We start from the raw sequence: 20788 nt of genomic DNA on the forward strand, positions 1-20788 counted from the left end.
ACAAACAAAAGAACCCACAAATATTTATCGAGCACCTACCCAGTACTAGGCACTGTATGTGTGCTTCTAGTCTCCCTCTTCCAGGAAGTCCTTCTGGACTCCTCCTACTTAGCTGACACGTCTATTCATTGCCCAACTGCATATAACATGAATCTGTACCCTTTTTTTGTTTCCTGGCATGTGTGTTTAGCATGTTTTCTACTGTATCCTCCCGTCTCCAAATAGACTGCAAGTCCCTGTGGGAGAGGGAAGGAGCAGGTCTGACCTTGGGTTGAGCTGATCATGTCACGGCTGATGCTGGCAGGGTCCAGGGCTTGGAGAGTACTCTACAGACTCTCTCTGGTTCCCCAAGCAGCTAGGGCTGGTTCACAGAAGGTACCATCTCTTCTTCCCCACAGGCTCCCTCTTACATGAGAAGCAGAGGCTGTCCCAGATGTGGGAACCAGGACCACCAAAATGATAGCACAGTGGAGCTCAATGGACCATGCAACCCATCATTTTACAAAGGAGGAGACAAGGGGCCAGAGCAGTTGGGTCACTTGCTCAGGAACACAGAACAGCAGGACCCAGCCCAGTGCTCTTCCTAACCTGCCATAAAAATAGACTCAGGGGGGCTTCCCTGGTGGCGCAGTGGTTAAGAGTCCGCCTGCCAATGCAGGGGACACAGGTTTGAGCCCTGCTCCGGGAAGATCCCACATGCCGTGGAGCACCTAAGCCCGTGCACCACAACTACTGAGCCTGAGCTCTAGAGCCCGAGAGCCACAACTACTGAGCCCACGTGCCACAACTACTGAAGCCTGTGTGCCTGGAGCCCGTGCTCCGCAACAAGAGAAGCCACGACAATGAGAAGCCCGCGCACCGCAATGAAGAGTGGCCCCCACTCGCCGCAACTAGAGAAAGCCCGCGCACAGCAACAAAGACCCAACACAGCCAAAGATAAATAAATTAATTAATTAAAAAAAATAGACTCAGGTTCTCAATCTAACGCTCCAGGGCCTCATTCTGGGTGGTGTCCCTCCTGTGTAATCTCAGTGCCTCCATTGCTCCTGTGGAGAAATGGCACAAAAATACCAGTTACAATACTGCAGACACAGTGCCTGTGGGCCACCTGTGCGGGGCTTGGCGGGCAGGTGGGTCAAGGGGCTGGGGGCCAGGGCTGGAGCCCACATTGGAGTCCAGTGACTACGTGTCAGGTGCAAGGTCAGAAACAGGGACTTGTGGGAGCCAAGGTTGGGGGCACCTGCAGGAGGCTGCTATGTACAGAGCAGGAAAAAGCCAGGGCGGTGGGGAGTGAGGGTGAAGAGATCCACTGGGACCTGTGTCCTTGGCAGAGGGGTTCTTTTTTTTCCTCTCTCCAGGTTTCTTATTCTTTTTTTAAAAATGCTATTCTATTTAATTAATTAATTAAGTAATTAATTATTTTTCTCTGTGTCTGGTCTTAGTTGTGGCACGCGGGATCTTCGCTTGGGCTCTTCATTGCGGCATGCAGGCTTCTCTCTAGTCGTGGCGTGTGGGCTCCAGAGTGTGCGGGCTCTGTAGTTTGCGGCACGTGGGCTCTCTAGTTGAGGCACGTGTGCTCAGTAGTTGTGGCATGGGGGCTTAGTTGTCCCATGGCATGTGGGATCTTAGCATCCCCTGCATTGGAAGGTAGATTCTTTACCACTGGACCACCAGGGAAGTCCCAGCAGAGGAGTTCTTGCATCCTAAGGATACCAAAGAATGAGTCTGTTTCTTTTCCTGACCTCATGCCCTGCCTATTTTCTCCCTGGCCACCCTATGAGCTCCAGGGTCTGGGACCCAGGTCCCGGGGACCTGTGCATACGTGCCTCAGTTTCCCCACTGGCGCTGGGGTCGGGCAGTTTGGGCTGCCTTCGTGGCTCCTCAGAAGTGCTGAGCCAACAAGGCAGGCATCAGGCCTGCCCCCGAGACGTCACGGACCTGCAAAAGCCCCAGCTCAGCAACAAAACACAAAGGCTCCTCAGCTGTGGCCGACAAACCTGCTCCCCAGGGCCCTGCCCGCCCTGCCTGCCATCGAGCTAATCCGAGGCCGGGGCCACGGGTTCCCACGCAGCGGGGTGTGGCCCAGAGCGGGGGCTGCTCTCCTCCCCGTACCCACCTCGACCAGTTTGTCCCCACCTTTGAAACCTCAGACCCCTCTCTCCCTAGCCGAGCAGGCTGGGACTGGGCCCACGTGGTGGGTGAAGGGGAGGGCCGGGGCCGGGGGATTCAGCACAGGCTACCTCTTCTTCGGTGCCCCATTCCTTTCCTGAGACTCTGCCCGGGTGGGCTGAAGTGGCAGGCCTGGCCTGGGTGGGAGGCACTGGGCCCTGCAGAAGGGGCCTCTCTGAAATCGGCATCCTTTGGGATCCATCTCGAGGGCTTTCCAGGGATGCTCCCCTGTTCCCTGCCCTGGAACTGGTAGAAAGGAACAGGAAATCCGGTGAGAAATCAGCTAAGTGGTAAGTGGGAATGACTCACCCATTGGAGGGGGGAGAGCCTCCAGACGAAACCCTGCTGAGTCAGCACAGGGACCTCAAGGTTATAGGTCCCCTCCTCCCAGTGCAGCGACTTCTCCAAATGTCAACTCCCAGGGCTGCCTAGCTCCTCACTTTCTGGTGTCACGGCCTAACCTCACGGGGGAGAGGCTAGTGAGGTAGAGGGTGAGATTCGGAAGGAATCCCCTTCCTACGGTCCCCTCCTCTGGGAAGATTTTCCCAATCAGTGTCGCCTGGACCCAGTCGTTCTGCCAGCAAGAACCCACATGAGCAGGGCTCTCACTGAAGTCCTTTGAGCTTGTCCTGTCTTGTGTCTATGCCCTGGGCACGTTTCCCTATTAGTTCTGGAGCTCCCCAAGTGCCCAGGCTGCGTCTCCAGCCTCCAGCCTCCCCTCTACATCCAGGATGGGGTCCGGGGTGAGCCAGGGCAGAGGGCTCAGTGAGGAAACAGAGAAGTGGCAGCTGGCCCAGCTCTCGTCCCTGCACCCCTAGCACTCCCCCCTCACTGGGTCTGGACATGGCAAGAAGGCGTGAGGGCCGAGTCTAGGCTGAGCAGCCCGGCCCGGTGCCACTGTTAGCTCAGCACTAATGCCCCCCCCGGCCTCCTGCAGTGCAGGGGCTTTGCCTGGTGGGATTCTCTCTGGGAGCAGTGCCTATCGGGACGGCCCCAGGTGTCCTGGAGCCTTGCGCCCCCTCCACATCCACCTTACCAGCAGAGGTGCTAACATCCCATGATCCCACAGCCAGGGGCTAATTGCTACTGTCCGAACCCAGGCGTCTCCACCCCTCATCTGGGGTCACAGCAACTGCCAATGTTTTCCTCTTGGCTAACGCACACCCTCCTCAACTCCCCACATGGAACTGGTTAATGATGGGCTGTGGGGCTGGCGCCCGGCGCCTGGGGCGGGTGAGCACAGTGCCTGGGAGAGGAGGGGGCGCGGCAGCCTGGGAAGAGCCCCAGAAGGAGCCAGAGTGGAAGCCCGGGATCTTCCAGACGGGCTGGGCGGGCCCTGCTCTCTGGCAGTGCGGAAGCCCCCGGGGAGCGGTGGCGGTGGGGCCTGCTCTGGTCCCATCTCTCCCTGAGCCCTAGGGAGGGTTGGGGGTTGGGGATGAATCAGGGAGCTGGGTGTTGCCTTCTCCCACTGAGGAGCAAGTGGCCAGGGACACCTGGACGGCTCTCCTCCAAGCCTGTTTTCACACTGGCTGCCCATCCCCAAAGCCCAGGGTAGGCTGGTCTTGAGCAGCTCCTGACTCCACTCCTGGCATCCCAGAAACAGGGAGCCTCTCTCGGCTCTGCCCCCTCCGTCTCTAGCCTTCAGGCTCCACCTCTCGGTCCTCTCTGCACTGCTCATCCCGTACCTGTCACCTTTCCTCTGGCCGGGTGGTGGGAAGGGAGGGTACTTACTGGAAATTGGGAGAGGTGGGCTCTGGCCCCCACTACTTGGTCATTTTTTTCTGTACGGCCTTAGGTAGGGCAGTTTGCTTCTCGGACCTTAGTTTCCTTTTCTGTAAAACGAGAGTGCTGGACCCCATGTCCCTGGAGGACTCCACTTTGGATGTCACCTGTCCAGCTCTCTCTCTGCCCCTGCTCTGCACCTTCCCTGGATCAGCCTCTGGAACTTCTCTACCAAGCGGGTGCTCTACCTCTGTATACTGCCCATCTCCTCCAAGAAGACCTCCCAGATTAAGTGGAATGCCAGGAAAATCCAGGCTGCACGACGGCAGAGCCGGGGCACACAGGGCTCTTCCACGGCCACGTAATCACCAAGCGCAGCTGGTGCCAGCTCCTAAATGCTTCTGAATCCACCTTTGTTCTCCATCCCCACCGGCCCCAATCCAGACTCCTCCTAAGTCCCCTCCCTCCGGCTCAGCCCCTTTCCTACGCACCCGCACCTCCAGCAGAGGCTCACTTCCTTATTTTCTCAACATTCCTGGGCTGGGAACCCCCAGTGAAGTAAATCCCAACCCCTTTCCTTTGAACCCAGCACTTACCATCTCATCCCTGCCGCCCTTCTTCTCCCCAGGCCTTGCCCCTGGTGCAGGCCGCCATCATCTCTCGCCCAGTCTACTGTACTATAATGCCAAGGACACATACCTGCCTCCAGGCTTCCCCCTCTAATCCATTTTCTGCTCTCTAAAATACAAAGCATTCTCGATTTAAAACCCTTCCATGGCTTCCTACAGCCCTCAGGATCAAGTCCAAAGTCCTTTTGGGCTCTGGACCTCATCTCGGGCATCCGAGACTCCAGCTGCCTCTCCCCTGCCTGCTCTCTCTCTCCTGCCATGTGGGACAAGACCACCAGTTCCCTGCCACATTCTTCCTTCTATTAAAAACACATACCCCGGGGCTTCCCTGGTGGCGCAGTGGTTGAGAGCCTGCCTGCCAATGTAGGGGACACGGGTTCGAGCCCTGGTCTGGGAATATCCCACATGCCGCGGAGCAACTAGGCCCGTGAGCCACAACTACTGAGCCTGTGCGTCTGGAGCCTGTGCTCCGCAACAAGAGAGGCCGCGACAGTGACAGGCCCACGCACCGCGATGAAGAGTGGCCCCCACTTGCCGCAACTAGAGAAAGTCCTCACACAGAAACGAAGACCCAACACAGCCAAAAAAAAAAAAAATTAATTAAAAACAAAACAAACAAACAAACAAAAAACAATAAAACCCACATACCCTGCTACCTGCCCACACCTCTTCATCCTTCCTGAATGACCTTAGCCTTGACTTTTGGGGAGGTTTTCCCCCTTCCCCCATGAGTGAGGTGTTCCTACATCCCGAGGGTCCCAGGACCTCAGCATACACCTGTCATAGCATTTCCCCTACTGAGCGGAAAGATCAGGACTTCAGCCCAGTGCCTGGCACCTAGTAAGCATAAGGGGGCCTCAAGTGGTTGGAGAAGGCTGTGAGCCAGTTGGGGTCCCAGGCCAGGGTTAGCCATTTCTCAGGTCCGACTGCATCTTCCTGGAAATTGCACATTAGCCAAGGAGGGGGGCCTGTACAGGAGGACACAGCATGGTGTGGCCAGGTAGGGCCGGAGGACAGAGACAGAAGGTGAGGCCTCACATCTGCACGGAAGGGAAGCAGGTCAGGGCCTGTAATCTCCTCCTTCCTCATGGAAACCAGGAAGCTACACCCCCAAAGGGTGACCGCTTGTCTGCCCCCCAACCCCATATCCTCCGCTTGCTTCCCACTTGCCACCTCCTGATTTTTTCCTCTGTCCTCTGCCCCAGTTCCTAGCACCCGGCCCCATCTCCTTCCTCACTCCAGACGTAAGGTGAAAAATACTCTTCTCACCCAAGCGAGCTGCGGCCCTGAGGCCCTTGAGGCCCTGCTCCTGAGGTCTCAGCCCTGCAAAGCCTGCACGCTCTCCAGCTCCACGCCCCTCACTACATAGCCTGGATTTCTCCCGGCCTGGTCAGGCTTTTGAGGCTTCAAAGACCTGGAACCACCTGGCTCTCAGGCCAGGATTCAGACAGGTCCCCTCTCTGTGGCCGACGCCAGCCGTCTCCACCCCGGCTGCAGCAGACGACATATCTCGCAGCAGACACACGGAAGCCCGGATTCCCCTCAGCAAATGTGTGTTTTTAATGACACATTTTGGGGAGTGTAGGCTGCAGCCTCCTCGGAAGGCTAGTGTGGGGTGGGAGAGGCTGGGGGCTGCCGAGAAAACAGGGAGAATTCCCCAAGCCTCCCAAAGCTCAGGGGTGACAGATGCATTGTCCCAGCCCTGTGGGTTCCCTGCCAATGGTCACCACCTGTTTAGAAGTGGAGGTCTCTTGATCTACCTCTTACCAGGAGGGGCCTGTCGGATACCCCAGTGCCCAGCTCCAGACGCCCAGGCAGCTGCCTTCCCCAGTGGCAGGGGGCTGGGCCTGTACGGGGAAGGGAAGGCAGTCAGGTGGGTATATGGTACCAGCTTCAGGGAAGGCTCAATCTAAAAGGGCAGGGTTGGGGTGGGAGACTGATGGGGAAGCGGTTAAGAGGAATATGGCGGCGGGTGGGGGGACGTAAGTAATTCATTCATCCGTGAGCACTGACTTTGGATGCAGAGAGACCCAGGCTTATATCAGCTCCTTATTCGCTGGGTGACTGAGCAAGTTGCATCAACCTCTCTGTGCTTCAGTTTTCTCATGGATAAAAGGGGAACACTTATAGGACTGTCTCCTGGGGTGGAGGTGAAAATTAAATAATTCACATCAGTTCTTAGCACAGTGCTTGGCACAGGTATGCTACACAAGTGGTTGTATTATTGTCACTATTATAGTCTTGGGGAAAGGAGCTACCTAGGAGTCAGGTAAGCCGGTTTCCATCCCAGCTCTACCAACCCACCATGTGATCTCGGGCAAGTCCCTGTTGTGAGTAGGCCACTCCCCCAGAGCAGGGGCCCTCAGCCTCAGCACTGCTGACACGTGGGGCCTGATAACCCCTCGCTGTGGGGACCGTTCTGTGCACCGTGGGGCACTTAGCAGCATCGCTGGCCTCTACCCGCTCCACGCAGTAGCAGCCTCCCTCAGGTGTGACAGCCAGAAACATCTCTAGACATTGCCGAGTGTTCCCGGGAGGCAAAACTGCCTCCAGTTAAGACCACTGGCCTAGAGGAAAGGGCAGGAAGCTCAGGCAGGGGTGCTGGAGTGTGGGATGCATGCGCAGGGCAGACCTGAGTCCGCTGGGTGAGGAGGGGGGTAGGGAAAAGGGTTGGGGGCACTCCGGAGGGGAAGTGTCCTGATCTCTCTCGGGGCAGAGGAGCTGCAGGCTCCTGTCTGGAGAGCCTGCTCCCGACCCGGTGGGAGGAGGTGCGTGTTTGGGGGGAACAGGTGGAGAGAACAGGAGGCCTAGGGAGTTTGCACCTGACTGCTGTTTGCTGTCAGAACATGGGTGACAGAGTGGCGTGCAGTCCTCAGAGGACAGAGGAGCATGGGGAAGGGGGAGTCGGGGACAGAGGCGCAGACAGGGAGACGCTCAGTGCCAAGAGGCCGCAAAGACAAAAGGGCTGTGTTTCTAAGAGCAGAAATGAGGTCGGCAGCATCTTCCTTCGGCTGGTAAACGGCTATCATTTCGGAAGGATTGTCACCTCATTTGGTTCCTGCTTAAGTGAAATCCACAACATGTGTTCTCTGCATTAGTGGAGTGCTTGTGCTTAATTAGTGGCAAATTCTTTCATATTAAAGTCATTAAGTTTTGCCGTTTGCTCCTCTCACCCCCGGCCTGGCTCGCCTCTGTCTTTCCTTTTAAGGCAGGTGGCCTGATTGCTTCTGTGCAGGTTGTTCAGCCTCGAGGCCTCAGGAGATGAGTGGGCATGCGCGCGTGTGCGCGCACACACGCGCGCACACACACACACACACAAACACCACCCCTCCCTGTGGCATCTACAGCACCAGCCCTTGTGCCCATCCCACCCTGGACTGGCATTTTCGGCTCCCAGCACCTCCGTCCACACCCCAGCCTCCTCCACGTGGGCTGGCAGCTCTGTGTCCTGTCGCCCCCGCCCACCCCGCCTCTGGGGGCTCCTCCTGGGCAAGGCTTTAGGGTCAGAATTCTTCCTGCCGGGAGGGACTCTAGGGCTGGAGTGGGAGGGATCGTCCAGGCTGCAGGGTGGGTGGGGCCGCTACTGCTCAGAGGACAATGACAGGGCGGCAGGACTACACGGGACTTGCCCTGCTGGTGCAGCACTGAGGGTCTCAGGAGGGATGCTGGGGTTCGGGGGGGAGACACAGGAAGGCCTCGGTCTCACTGGTCCCTAGTGCTGAAACGCAGCCGCCTCTGCGAAGGTGCTTTGTAGCCACAGCACAGTGGCAACCCTGGACTCCTGGCAGGGCGTGGGGGTCAGTGATTAGGGCCCAGGACAACCTCTTCCCCTCTACCTGCTTCTGAAGAGGCTTAAGAAGGAGAAGGGGCCTGAGAGGGAGAAGGTGGCTGCCGCAGGCACCAGACTTGCTATTTCATCCCTGGGCAGGACGCATGGGTCCGTGTGGACCAACTGAGCAATACTGTAGCCGCACTGCATGCAGCCCAAGGCTTAGCTCAGACGTAACACTGCCAGGCAGGGCAGGAGGGGCCGGGTCTCTGCTGGGCCCCCTCCCTGTACAGATGGTACAAGGACAGAGCCAGGCCTTGGGCGTTGGCTCCTGGGACGCTTTCTGTTGACTGTGGGGATGGGGGATGGGAAGAGGGTGCTCCCGGGCCTGCAGACGGGGCCTCCTCTGCAGCTGGACTCGGGTGCAGGGGAAGTGTCTCGGGTGCAGCAGAAGGGCCCTTCCCTGCACAGCCCCTCCTTGGTGAAGCCCCTCCTGAATGTCTGGGTTGCCACAACCTGGCCCCAGACGTCAGCAGGTCAGCCTCCCTCTCCACACCTCCCAGTTCAGGACTGTCTCCATCCCCCCAAAGCCTTCCGTGCCACCCTATGAGCTCCGCTCCTGGGCTTCAGGCGGGCGGGGAGCAGTCTTGACCTCACGCACACTGGGCAGCATTAAACCTCCGTACTGGGCAGGGTCTAGGGTGCAGACAAGAGGCGAGGGCAGGAAGCAGGGAACCGGCAAATGCTCGGGTCACAGTTTCTCTCTGATTGACCTTCTTCAGCTAGTGTTGCCCCAGGGGCCTCCCCTAAAGGGTCTCCAGTGGGGGGCTGGAGCTGGGCCAGGAAGGCAGGCCGCTAGGGTCCCTCAGGTCAGGGCCGAGGGCCTGCTGGGGTAGAGAGGAGAAGGTAAACCTCAGTCCTTATGCTCCCTTGGCCGATGGGAGAACCTAAACCCCACAGAGGAGACACTTCCCGATGCCTCAGAAATTCGGACTTCCTTCTGGGTAGCATTTGAATGAGGCCTGGGGTGGCCTGGGTCACGGGATGCAACAGGTGAGCAGAACTTTGGGAAAAGGGAAGAGAGAGTCTTTCAATGGTCCTTCCGTCACATCCAGAACAGCCTCCCCTTGCACACCCCCATGCTCAACCCACTCTGGCTCAGCTGCAACCCCCAGCCCCGCTTCTCTCCCCAGTGCACGGCTCAAGTGAAAATGACAATTTCTCCTCCAAACATAAGCAGGAGGTGCTGGATCCCCAACCTCTCTAACACCCCTTAGCTGTGACACCCCCAACTCACTGTTACCCCAGCGGTAACCCAGAATAGCATCCTCCTCAAGCCGCAGTATGAACCCCCAAACCAGCCCCAGCGAAGTCGCCGTGTCAGTGCCAACCTAGACCGCAGACCTGGGTCACGACCCTAACACTTGCGCTAACCTCTTCCTGCTTTTAACCACAGAGTGAAGTGCAATCCTACATGTGGTTCTAACCTCAACTCACTCCAGATCTGAGCTCAGCCTCAGCTCTGTGGTACCCCGGAAGGAAGGCAGTCACAGCGCACAGTTTTTTTCCTACCCAGTAATCCCCGACTGGGGTGGCCAGAGAAAGCAGGGTCTTCAAAGGGTCCTGACATCAAGTTGCAGGGATAGGCTGGCTGAGCTAGAAGGCCTCCCTCTGTGGGTGGATCTGCCTGACAGGGGGCTCATCCTGCTCTCTCCCCACGCCACCCCATGGCCCAGGACCCTGTAGACATGTCTAGTTCCTGGGCTGTCCCTTCCCCGGCGCCCAGGAAGCTGAAAGGGGTGGTGATGGGGTACATGCTACCCAGTTTGTCCTGCTGTGATTTCAGCAGCAGCCGTCACTAGCAGTGGGACCCACGATCACGTCCCACACCTTCCCCGAAGCGCAGCCTGTTTCACCTGTAAAACAGGCCTGAGCACATCCACCTCTTTGGCCGGGGAAAGGATGGAGTGAGGGCATCTGTGCCAAATGACCCCTCCTGCCTGGCCCCACGGGGCTGCCATCTTCCCTCCCCCTCGTTTCTCCTCCACTTCCTTTGTCAGCGGCGCTGAAATCATCACCCTCTTCTTGGCAAAATGCTGAGAGGAGAAGGTCCCTGCCGTTGTCACAGCCTGTCCTCTTCCCACCCTGTCGGGCCAGGGCAGGTGGGGTGAGAGGGAACCCAAGAGGCAGGAGGCGAAAACCCCAAGCCCTGGTCACTTCCCCCCAACCCTGCCCACTCTCCCCTGACATGGGCAGTGCCGTCGTTTCGACTGGGGGGGTGGTCTTTCCCATTCTCCCCACCCTCTCGCCCCCGCCATCCCTCTGCCCAACATGAATCTATCAGGAACCTCGCCCAGTCCCACTTCCAGCTCAGACTTGTTAGGGTTCCAGGAGTCACTGGGTAGGGGCCCGGCATGCCAGGACCTGCTTCTCGTCCTGCCTTGCAGAGAGAGCTAGCACGTAGTCAGCAGGGCACAATACCCAGCGGCGGGGATGCAGCCCAGCCTCTGCGGCCACCTGCTTCCCTTCCCTTCCCCGCCCTCCCTCTCCTTCCCATTCCCATGCCCTCCTCGCCCTGCCCATCGCATTGCCGAGAGCGGCCCCCCAAAGCCAGGAGTGGCCTCTGGTGGGATGCGTATGCGTGTGGTGGGGAGCAGACCCCCATGTTCTACTAAGTCTGGGAAGGGTGTTGCCTGCTACCCACAACTGTCCCAAGGCTGAGCCCAGCCCCTTAGCACAGAAGCCAGGGGTCTCACATGCTCCCCTCCCTCCCTAGCACAGAAAGTACCAAAGGATGACGTTCCCTGCCGGGCCCCTGCCAGCCCCCTGCCAGTGGACGGTAAGAACAGTTAACACATGTATATTACCTGTCTGTGCCAGGCCGAGGTCTGAATGTCTACAGATATTAACTCACTTAATCCTCACAACAACTCCGGGAGCTACGTACCATTTATTGTCTCTATCTTACAGATGAGGAAACAGAGAGGTCAAGTAACCTGCCCAAAGTCACATAGTCGGTGAAGCCTATTTGACACGGCAGGCTGGCTCCAGAGGCTATGCTCCTCAAAACAACACCGGCTGCCCGCGGCCTCCCTCCTCCCCCCCTCCACAAGGAGACGAGTGGCCAGCACACACCTACCGAGCCCCAGAACCGTGGGTGAGGGTGCACGTGACACCTGGGACCCTTGTCTGTTGGCAGCCATGCTGATGGGGCTGGGAAGGGCTCTTCGTTGGGAAGGCAGACACCATCCCCCCTCTCATCCAGGCTCTGGGGGAGGCTGAGCCCCCCAACACCACTCCTAGCGGGACTACTGGGCCCAGGGCAGCCCTGGCCAAAGGGATAATTCTGGGCACTCCAAAATCATTCTTCCTCTGCTCTCTTTTCCTCCCAGTCCAGGAGCTAAGGAACTTGACTTCCAGCCTGATCTCTGCCTCTGGATCTTCCTCTTTCTGTCCCTGGGATTCCGCACCTGTGAAGGCTGGTGTTCACATCTTCCCCCAGGGCCTCCGGGGATGTGGCGCTAGGAGGACCAGGCGTGCAAAGGGCTAACGCTGGCCACCATCAGTTAAGCACCTATGATGTGTCAGGCATTGACATATATAACCTCACTTACTCTTCATCGCCATCCCCGGGTGTGTTGGGGGAGTCCCCTCAGCCTCGGGCCCAGACAGGAGAGTGACTGCAACCTCTGCCTTTCCCAAGGCCCCAGAAATGTCGGGTTTTTCTTTTCCTTCTCATTTCTCATCCCTGCTCCTCCCAGCTGGCCTGTACCACACTTCCACCACCACGTCGTCCCCTCCACAAGCCCCGCCCCATCCACTCTGGGTTATTAGCTACCTGAAGCCCCCGGAAGTGGGCAGCGGGTGCCAATGAAAAATGGGCAGACTCTTCATGTCCCTCCCTGAGCAGGGGGCTGGAGGGGGTACTTGGGGGCCCAGCTTAGCCCACAAGGTGAGCAGGAAGCTTGGACACATCTCCCAGCCAGCTCTACCAGCAGGCTTCCCATCAGAGGCTGCTGGGTGGGATGGCATGTCAAATTAGCTTAACGAGTGAGGCCCCAGCTTTAATTGGGGCCCTCTGCTTTGCAGTGCTGTCTCGGGCTTTCATTTTTAATGCTGGGAAAGGGTGGGTTTTCTTTCTCTCTCATTCCCATGCATTTTCACCCCGGCTAATGGCTCCTCACTCAGAAAGGCCCCTACAACTGCTAATTGGGTTTAATTACTGGGGTAATTAATGATGCTATTGGAAAACTGAAATGTTGTGGGTGAATTCTGTGTATAAATAGATAGGAAAGTCAAAGGGACAGAGCACTCAGACAGACCCAGGGAGGAAGGACCAGGCTGAGAATCCTTCAGCTGTGGGGCATCCCCTTAGATGGGGACCATCTGGCCTAAGCTCCCACTTATAGGGGAGGAAACAGAGGTGCGGAGAAGAGCAACTCATCCAAAGTCGCCAGGAAGTTGGTGGGAACGGGGAAAGGAGGAGCTGGCAGGGCTGGGCCCTGGAAGAAGAGAAGTGGGAAGGTGTGACTGTAGCCACCTGGACTCAATACCGTGATAGCGGGTGTGAGAGTACCTGGGGACAGTTATCAGCCAGGCACCGGCCCATAGCAATATACTGTGGTTGTTTCTCTTGTTGTGGTTACAAAGGCCCTGCCTCTGGGTCATTAGAAAAGCGAATAGCTCATCAAGCCGGGAGACAAGTCAGGTGTAGAAAGAAAGAGCGGTGGGCCGGTAGTGGAAGGCTACGGACCTCTACACCTCCTCTAGCTGCGATTCTCTCTCCTGTCTGGTCTGTGTGGAAAGGGCTAGATGGGCGTCTCTCTTTTTTTTTTTTTGCGGTACGCGGGCTCCTCAATGTTGTGGCCTCTCCCGTTGCGGAGCACAGGCTCCGGACGCGCAGGCTCAGCGGCTATGGCTCACGGGCCCAGCCGCTCCGCGTCATGTGGGATCTTCCCGGACCGGGACACGAACCCGTGTCCCCTGCATCGGCAGGCGGACTCTCAACCACTGCGCCACCAGGGAAGCCCCTAGATGGGCGTCTCTTAAGGCATCTCCTGTATCTTTCTTGCTTGGCTCATGCTAACCAGCCTCATCCTGAAGTGATGAAGACATTTACCCCTGGAACCTCATGGTGACCTAGAGATTTTGTACTGTTCTGGGGAGGGAGGAGACTGGAGGAAGGAGCATGAGATGAAGGAGGGGAGAGGACCGGCTGCCTGGCTGTGGATGTTTGGTCAGCTCTAGGTGGGTCCACGTGCCCCTAAGGCCCTGATGATGCCTCCGTGCTGAGGGCCCCCAGCGTGCACCTGTCAACTGGGCAGCTCCACACTGAACTCTCCTCTCCAGCTGCTCCCTCACTACCCCCGTCCCTCCCAGGGCCCCATCACATCAGTCACCTCATTATATCCATTTGACTCTCCTTCCTCTGGATTTCTAGAATACAGCCCTTGACACTGCAGTTCAACTGGGAACTGAGGCCTCCACCATTTCTAATCTGGAGTCCTGGCACAGATTACACTAAAAACAGCGGACCTTTAGTAAGTGCTCACTATCTAAGAGGTATTGTTAGGCGCGGAATCTCATTTCCCCCTCACGAAATTCCTCCCAGTGAAGCCTTCCTGTTCATGTTGGGAAGCTGAGGCTCAGGCTGGTGAAGTGGCCTGTCTAAGCCACAAGTGGATTTGAACACAAAGCAGACCTTGTCACACCAGTGCCCTCCCCACCCCCACTTTCCACTGCCTCGGGCGAAATCTAAGGCAAATCTGAGCTGCTTAGCAGCCTTCACAATCTGTCCCCCTGCCTGTATTCCCAGCTCCTCCTCTGGGCCCTCCCATGTCCCCACCCGCCACACCAGCTCCCACCCAACTCAACACTCAGGTCCCCTGGCCACTAGCTCTGTGCTCAAGCGCCCACAGCACGAGCCTTCCCCGGGTGCCCAGCGTGGGCTGTCTCTTACTCTGAAGCTGCAGTGCCCACACAAGGCAGGACCCCGATCTGTGTTTGCTCAGTGAACTGCGAGCCCAGCTAGAGTCACATCTCAGAGGACAGACTCGGACGGGGTGCTCCGTTGACGGCTCCAGTCATTAAGATCTTTTAATCAAGACTTCTTAGAAAGCTCACGATCAAAGACTCCCTGGAGAATGCCATGATTATGTATAAAAAGGAAGGATTCTCTATAAGAGAAAGACTGAGAGGCCCCATATGTGAGAGATGCATCCAATTCCAGGCCCCAACGGGAGGTGGGAAGACCCCCCCCACCCCAACCCTTCCTTTGCAGTCCAGTCCAGGGTGCCAGGGCTAATCCCATCAGTCTTCTCTTCCAGCCCCATTTACCCTGATGATCCTGGATCCTGGAACAAGCCAGAGGAAGGTGCCGCCCATGTGGTAGATGTTGAAATTGAGACCCAGAAGGGTGAGGTGATTACTAGAGGCTCTATAATAAACTGAGATCAGAGAGTGAATCCAAGTCTCCTGATGCTTCTTTTACTCTTCTGGTCCCAAAGGGATGAAGAAGAGGAATGGTGTAGACACGGCGCCTGGCTGAGTGAAGGCCTCTGGGTAGGAGTCATTGGTGGGCAGGCTGGCGTCCCACGTCCTGTTTTCAGAGACCCAAGCTGGCCCAGATCAAGGCGAAGATGGCCAGCGCCCCTCTCCCCTACCCCCCTCAGTGGCCCCAGGCTGGGGCCCTTAAGGGTGAATCAGGAGGCGCTCTAGAGCTCACCACCAGCCTGCCCCCTCGGGGTTGGGGGTGGAGGAGGGAGGAAGCCTGAAGAAGCAGGTCAAAGCAGATCCTCCCCACGTGCCCCACCCCCACTGAGAGTGGGCAGAGCCAGAGCCTGGAGGACCAGAACCCGGGCGCCCTGTCCCGACACGTCCCAGAGAACAGCTTGAGTGGGAAGTGAGGGAGTGAGTCAGGGCTCGGGGGCCAGGGGTGGGCGGGGAGAATGAAGGGGAGAACAGAGAGCGACAGGCAGGTGGCTGGGAGGTCTGTCCCACCTCAGAGGACGTGGGGACCAGGGCTGGCAGGAACCACGGAAAGGGTGGGTTCCCAGGGTGGGAAGGAAGCAGAGTTGGCTCAGCGGGCTTTGGCCCAAGGCCCCGGCTTCCCAGGTTACAGGCTCAGACACGCCCTGGGAGCAGGACTGCTGGCTGTAGATAGGGCAAGGGAGGAAGCAGCACCTAGCCTCCACCGTCTGGGGAAAAGTCCTGCGAGGCCTAACAACAGGGACCTAGCTGTGCCATTTCACCCTGACAACAAGCTACAATCAACACGAGGCCGGCAGGCAGAGGTTGGGGGAGCTGCCTTTAACTCCTATCTCCCACACCACCCCCATCTCCCCATCTCCCAGCAGGCCTGACAACTCTAGGTGCTGCCCACCACAGCGGGCAGGGGCTGGCCCGGGGAGGGGCAGTGCCCCCATTGCTCAGGGGAAGGCCCCTCTCACCCGCAGTGGATGCAGGGGGTGGGCAGGTTGGCGTGAGGACTAGGGCAGGGAGACGCTTTGAACCCAAGACAGGCCGGCGGGCACTGGTTCTTGGCTCATGGCAGAGAAAGTGTGGGGGGGATGGCCAAGGCTTGTGCTATAGTTTCTTTCCTTTTATGAGATGTGAACTCAAGCAATTAAAAATATGCACTTTATTTTATACAATCTGCCCTGTTGTGTCTCTTCATCTTTGCTCCAGCCCTGTTCCCATCAGACAGGTTGGCATTTCCCAGCAACTTTTCATTTTCAAAGTGATTAGACAGATTGTGTGTGTCCCTGTTTTATATGAGGCTCAGTCCTCCCTCCTTTGTGGGCTCCCTCACCCCTAAAAGTAAGTACTAGTATTTGTGCTTCCTGCCTCCCAGAATTCTAACAGCAAGCTGTTTTAGTTCCTCCAATACTGATTGAACCACTCCTACGTTCCAGGCACTGGGAAGGGCTTCCCGTTTAGGATCTCACATCATTCTTACTTCCATCTTTTGGAGCAAGTACTGACGTTCCCATTTTACAGAGGAGGAAACCGAGGCCCACTGGTTGAGAAATTTGCCAACTTGCAACGCTAAAAAGTGGCTTCTGTGCACTTTCAGAATGAGACTGCCCTCTGTTTTTCTGTCTCTTCAGTTAGAACCTCTCCTAAGACCAGATTTCAGCTTTTTAGGCAGGCAGTGCCCAACTCATTGGCTGACATTCGTAGGTTCTCTGCGGATTTGCTGAAGTGAATAAGATGGACTTCCCCAAAGGACAGGGGGGGCATCAGAGGCTGAAGTCCTCGGTGACCTGCCCAGTCTGGGTCTCCTCCCAGCCCAGTTCTGGGAGCAAGGGAGGGAAAAGGAGCAGAGTCTGGGGCTTTGGAGTGGCTGAGCTCTCCCCATAGAGCCAACTGGTGCCCGGACAGGTAGCCGGGCACCACACCTACCCAGGCCCTGCCTTGCCCCACATGCCGCCCCAGGCATCAGTTGGCAAGGGCTCCAAGTGGACCTGGGCAAGAAAGCAGGTCCTTAGAAAGGCGACATCCATACCTGACCCTCTGGGCCATGTGGTAGCAACAGAGGGCAGTCACGCCCAGGCAGAGGTTGAGCCTCTGAACTGCCCAACCAGAGGTTAGAGAGAGGGGCTGTCATATACTACCCTCTGCCTCTGACAAGGCTTTACCCCCCAAAACTCTACCTAGGTGACTAAATAAATCTCTTCCCCTTCTTTCAAGGTCTTCATAGTAGGAGATCCTATCATTTTCCCTGGGAAACTGCTAAAATGTTCTAGACACTTCATTGACGGAGAAGTCCTTCCTAAAGTCTGTCCTCCATTCCTCTTACTGCAGTGGAAGCACACTCTATCCTGTGGTGTGCTGGGGCCTGTTGGATCAGGTGCCGGAGCTGGAGATCAGGCAGGTCCTCCTCTTAAGGAGAGGACGGGAGAGGTAGGGAGGGGACGCGGGTGGTCGCAGACAGACCTGGGCTGAGCTCTTCCACTCACTGGCAGTGAGCGCTCATGAGATAAGTTTCCTTATCTGTAAAATGGACTTAATGTTTGATCACTATATGGCTATAAGGATTCAATAAAATAATGTATGTTCATGGATAGTGTGACATAGAGCAATTGCTCAGGACGTGGCAGCTGGTATGTAGGTACTTAGGGGTCATGGACAGAGCCAGGAAGCTGAGACCATCCCTCAGGGCTGGAGTAGGCCCTTTCTAGCATCCCAAAGTAGGCTCCAGACCCTCCCCAAACACTAAGGCTACCCCCGTTTGTCTGGGTTCTAGAAGCTGCCCTGTGCCCTCCTGCAGAAGAATGGACAGCCTCAAAGCTCCATGATAGATCTCAGCTCAATTGTTTTTCTTCCAAATCAGCATCCTTAATCTGGTGCGTGGCCTGGTCCTGGAGTCCTATGGCAAGTGGTTGGGGACCCAGGAGAGCTCAGAGTGTGCTCCCCGCAGAGGGTAAGGGGCCTCCGGGGTGGGTGCCAAAACAGACGTGTATTCATACTGTGGGCCCTGAAGATGCAGGAGAAAGAAGGACCAGAGGGGCCGGAGGCGTGACGAGGGCTGAGGGGCTTCTCCCGACCTCCTTTCCCAGTGCCTCTAAGAAAGTTCTGAGTGTACTCGCGGGAACTCTGGGACTCTGTCCCACATCCAGCCAGCCAACGCCAAGTCTGCCAGCTCCACTCTCTCCCTGGGTCCTTCTCCCACCACCCCAGCTGGCCACATCCAGCGCTGTCAGGGCCTGGCCCCGAGTCCTGGAGGGCAGAGGCCCCCATCCCAGCTGCCTGCCACACCCCCGCGCTCAGGCACCTCGGGCTTCTGGGCCTGGCTGGAGTCACAGGACGGCTGGGAGGGCTCCTTTCTGACATCTCTCCCGGCTCCCTCATCGCTCACAGACGTGTGAGGGACGGCGGCAGGAGCCTGGGATGTGGCCTTTTGAAAGACACTGGTGGATTCACTGGGCATGGGCACTGCCTCCCAGAGCAGGCGTTAGGAGACAGCTGAGGAAACCGTGGCTCAGAGGTGCTTGGACCACTACAGTCCGTGAGCAGAGGAGCATGGACGAAAACCCCCTGCTCTCTAAGGCCTCCAGAACAAGGACGCTGCTTTTCAGGCCCACGAAGACGGGGAAACTCAGAGCCTCTGGGTCTCCGTTCCCCATCGGTACAATGGGAATTCTAACCCCCACCCCGCCGGCACTAGTGGGTCTGCTGAGGGCATTTGCAAAATAAGACAAGCTCTGAAGAGAACGGTGCTGCTGCCCATGAGGTGCCTGGCTACTACCGGTCCATGATTTGAGGGCATGGAGCAGGGCCGTGTGCCCTGTAGGGGTGAGGCCCCTCCTGAGAGCTCTGCCAGGAGGCCCAGAGGGCACGGGGGTAGTGATCTTGCCTCTGGACCTGGGCCTTGTGGTCTGGCCCCGCTAGGCAGATGTCCCACCTCCCCTCCCCCAGCAGGGACGCTGCCCTGTCCGGCTGCCACCAGCCCTCAGCCTGTTCTTGGCTCTGAGGGTCCCTGATGTAACACGTTCCTCTTGTTGTGATGCCATTCACCAAGCGCTAACACCTAGTTCATGAAGGGGCCGGGGCTGGGGGTCAGGAGACCCAGGTGCTGGCCCTGGTGGCACCATGAGCCAAACATGGGACTTTCTCCTTTGAGGCCTCAGTTTCCTCATTTCACATACAGGAGCTGGACAGTCCACGCTTCCTCCGGTTCCCCCCGGCCTGACCAGTCCAGGAGCCTCTGCTCTCTAGGCAGCCCCCAACCGGCTCCACACGCAGAAGGCAATGAGCTCTCGGGCTGATGCTACCGGCTGGGCAGTGTTCACCTCCACGTGTTCCCAGGGCCCCCCGGGAGCAGCCGGTTGGCAGGAATGGAACCTCTAGGATGCTACCACAGCACGGCAGGCAAGAGAACAGACTGGATTTTGCAACCAAGGCGTGGCTGGTTCTCGAGGGCTTCTCCTCTGCCTGGCGTGGAGAGCTTTTCTCAGAGCTGGTTATTCTCCAAAGTGGCGGGGCTGGGCCCGGTTCTGGGATGGGGGCGGGTGGTGAGGGAAGGCACCCACTCTGCAAGACGAACCCCCACTCTCGCCCACGTCAAGGGCCAGCCTGAAGGAGTGCCCGGTAGCGAGGGCAGGCTTCTGGGCTGGAGAACTTGAGCTCAAACCCAGGAAGTGAGGCATCTGTTAGTAAGTGAGACTCTGGCTATGAGTCAGGTCTCTGCAGAGCCCAGGGGTGGGGGTGGGATGGGCCGTGCCGGGGAGCAGAGCACTTGCCCAGCTGAGTTCTGGTCTTGCCTCTACAGCGATTTGCTGTGTGGTTTCCATAAGGTCCTTAACCACTCTGTGCTCCCTTTGGGTCACCTGTGAAATGGGAACACCAATGACTGTTTCTTAATACCTCCTGAGGTTACTGTTAGGGTCAAACGAAAATGACCTTGTGAATACGAAGAAACTGTGAGATCTTTCCAGTGCTTTACTTATGTTCCATCTCCCATAGTAACATCGAGAGCTGAGTTTGCACCCAGAAGGTATCAATACTTGCTGCTTCCCGTTCTCCCAACGCCCCTGGTGGAGAGGCAGGCCCTGACTCGGTTTCTCGGTAGAAGCTCAGAGAGGTGAAGTCGCTGAGACCTGGTGCTGGGGTTTTCTGAGGCTTTACCCCTAAGCTGTGCCGCCCACAACGGGACTCAGCACCCCAGGTAAGTGGACAAGAGAACTTGGTGGGGTCCCTCTCAGCCTGCAGTCCCTAGAACGGGACCCCGAAGCCCAGATCCGGCCTCTTCCAGACTCCTCCCTTCCTTCTGCTCAGGGGGGCAGCTGGAGAGGAGATGAATTTGGTAGAGATGTTAATTAGTTCTGACAAATTAATAAAGAAAGCCTCATTTATTCTCCAGATCTAATTTCCTTCCCCGTGTTTATTTTCCTGCCCAACAAGCTGCTGATAAGGAAATGGAGGGAAAGGTGTTGGGGGTGGAGTCAATCTGGATGGACGCAGCCCCCATCACCCTGCCTCCTCCTTGCTGGCTGCCTGCGTCCACCCTGCCCCACCCCTCCACTGCTCTGGGAAGCCAACCCCAGACATTAAGCTGTCAAACCACTCCCAATTATCTCCCTCCATGCCCGCCGGCTCCAGGGGCGACAGTTGTAGCAAGCTGGCGTTGACTCATTCTGTCACTGGCCTGCCCTGCTCTGGGAAAATGCAATTTAATGAAGTCCGATGGCAGGGCTGGGGCAGACAGGGTCCCAGGAAAAGGGTGGCACCAGCTTGGGGACAGCGGATGTCTCTTTCTGTGGGACGGTGCCCTGCGATCTGTCTGACTGTATCTCACCTTCGGAGCTGAGCCGAGGGGTCATCCCATACCTCCCCAGCCTCCACTCCCCTCTTCTGCAGCTCTGAGCAACCAAGACATTGACCTTCTCCGTGAGGGGCCTCCACCTCCCTTGGCTGCCTGTTTTAATAGCGTATGGTCATGACAGCTGGGAAATTCTTCCTGCTGTTTTATCTTGATCCCTTTCACTGAAAAGCAAGT

The 20788-nt window shown here is 57.4% G+C and overlaps 1 protein-coding gene across 5 annotated transcripts in view; it reads right to left on the bottom strand.

The window, feature by feature from the left end:
• Positions 1 to 20788, bottom strand: part of NECTIN1 (nectin cell adhesion molecule 1) — a 68254-nt gene that overhangs the window by 21775 nt on the left and 25691 nt on the right. For 2 of the 5 annotated variants that reach the window (XM_060160599.1, XM_060160598.1), the window contains exon 2: positions 6288 to 6367. The exons of the other annotated variants lie outside the window; for them this stretch is intronic. The gene's annotated coding sequence lies outside the window, so the exon portion shown is untranslated. The remainder of the gene's footprint in view (positions 1 to 6287; positions 6368 to 20788) is intronic. 5 annotated transcript variants of the gene reach the window in all.

Source organism: Lagenorhynchus albirostris, chromosome 9 (genome assembly GCF_949774975.1).
Source record: "Lagenorhynchus albirostris chromosome 9, mLagAlb1.1, whole genome shotgun sequence".
NCBI lineage: Eukaryota > Metazoa > Chordata > Mammalia > Artiodactyla > Delphinidae > Lagenorhynchus > Lagenorhynchus albirostris.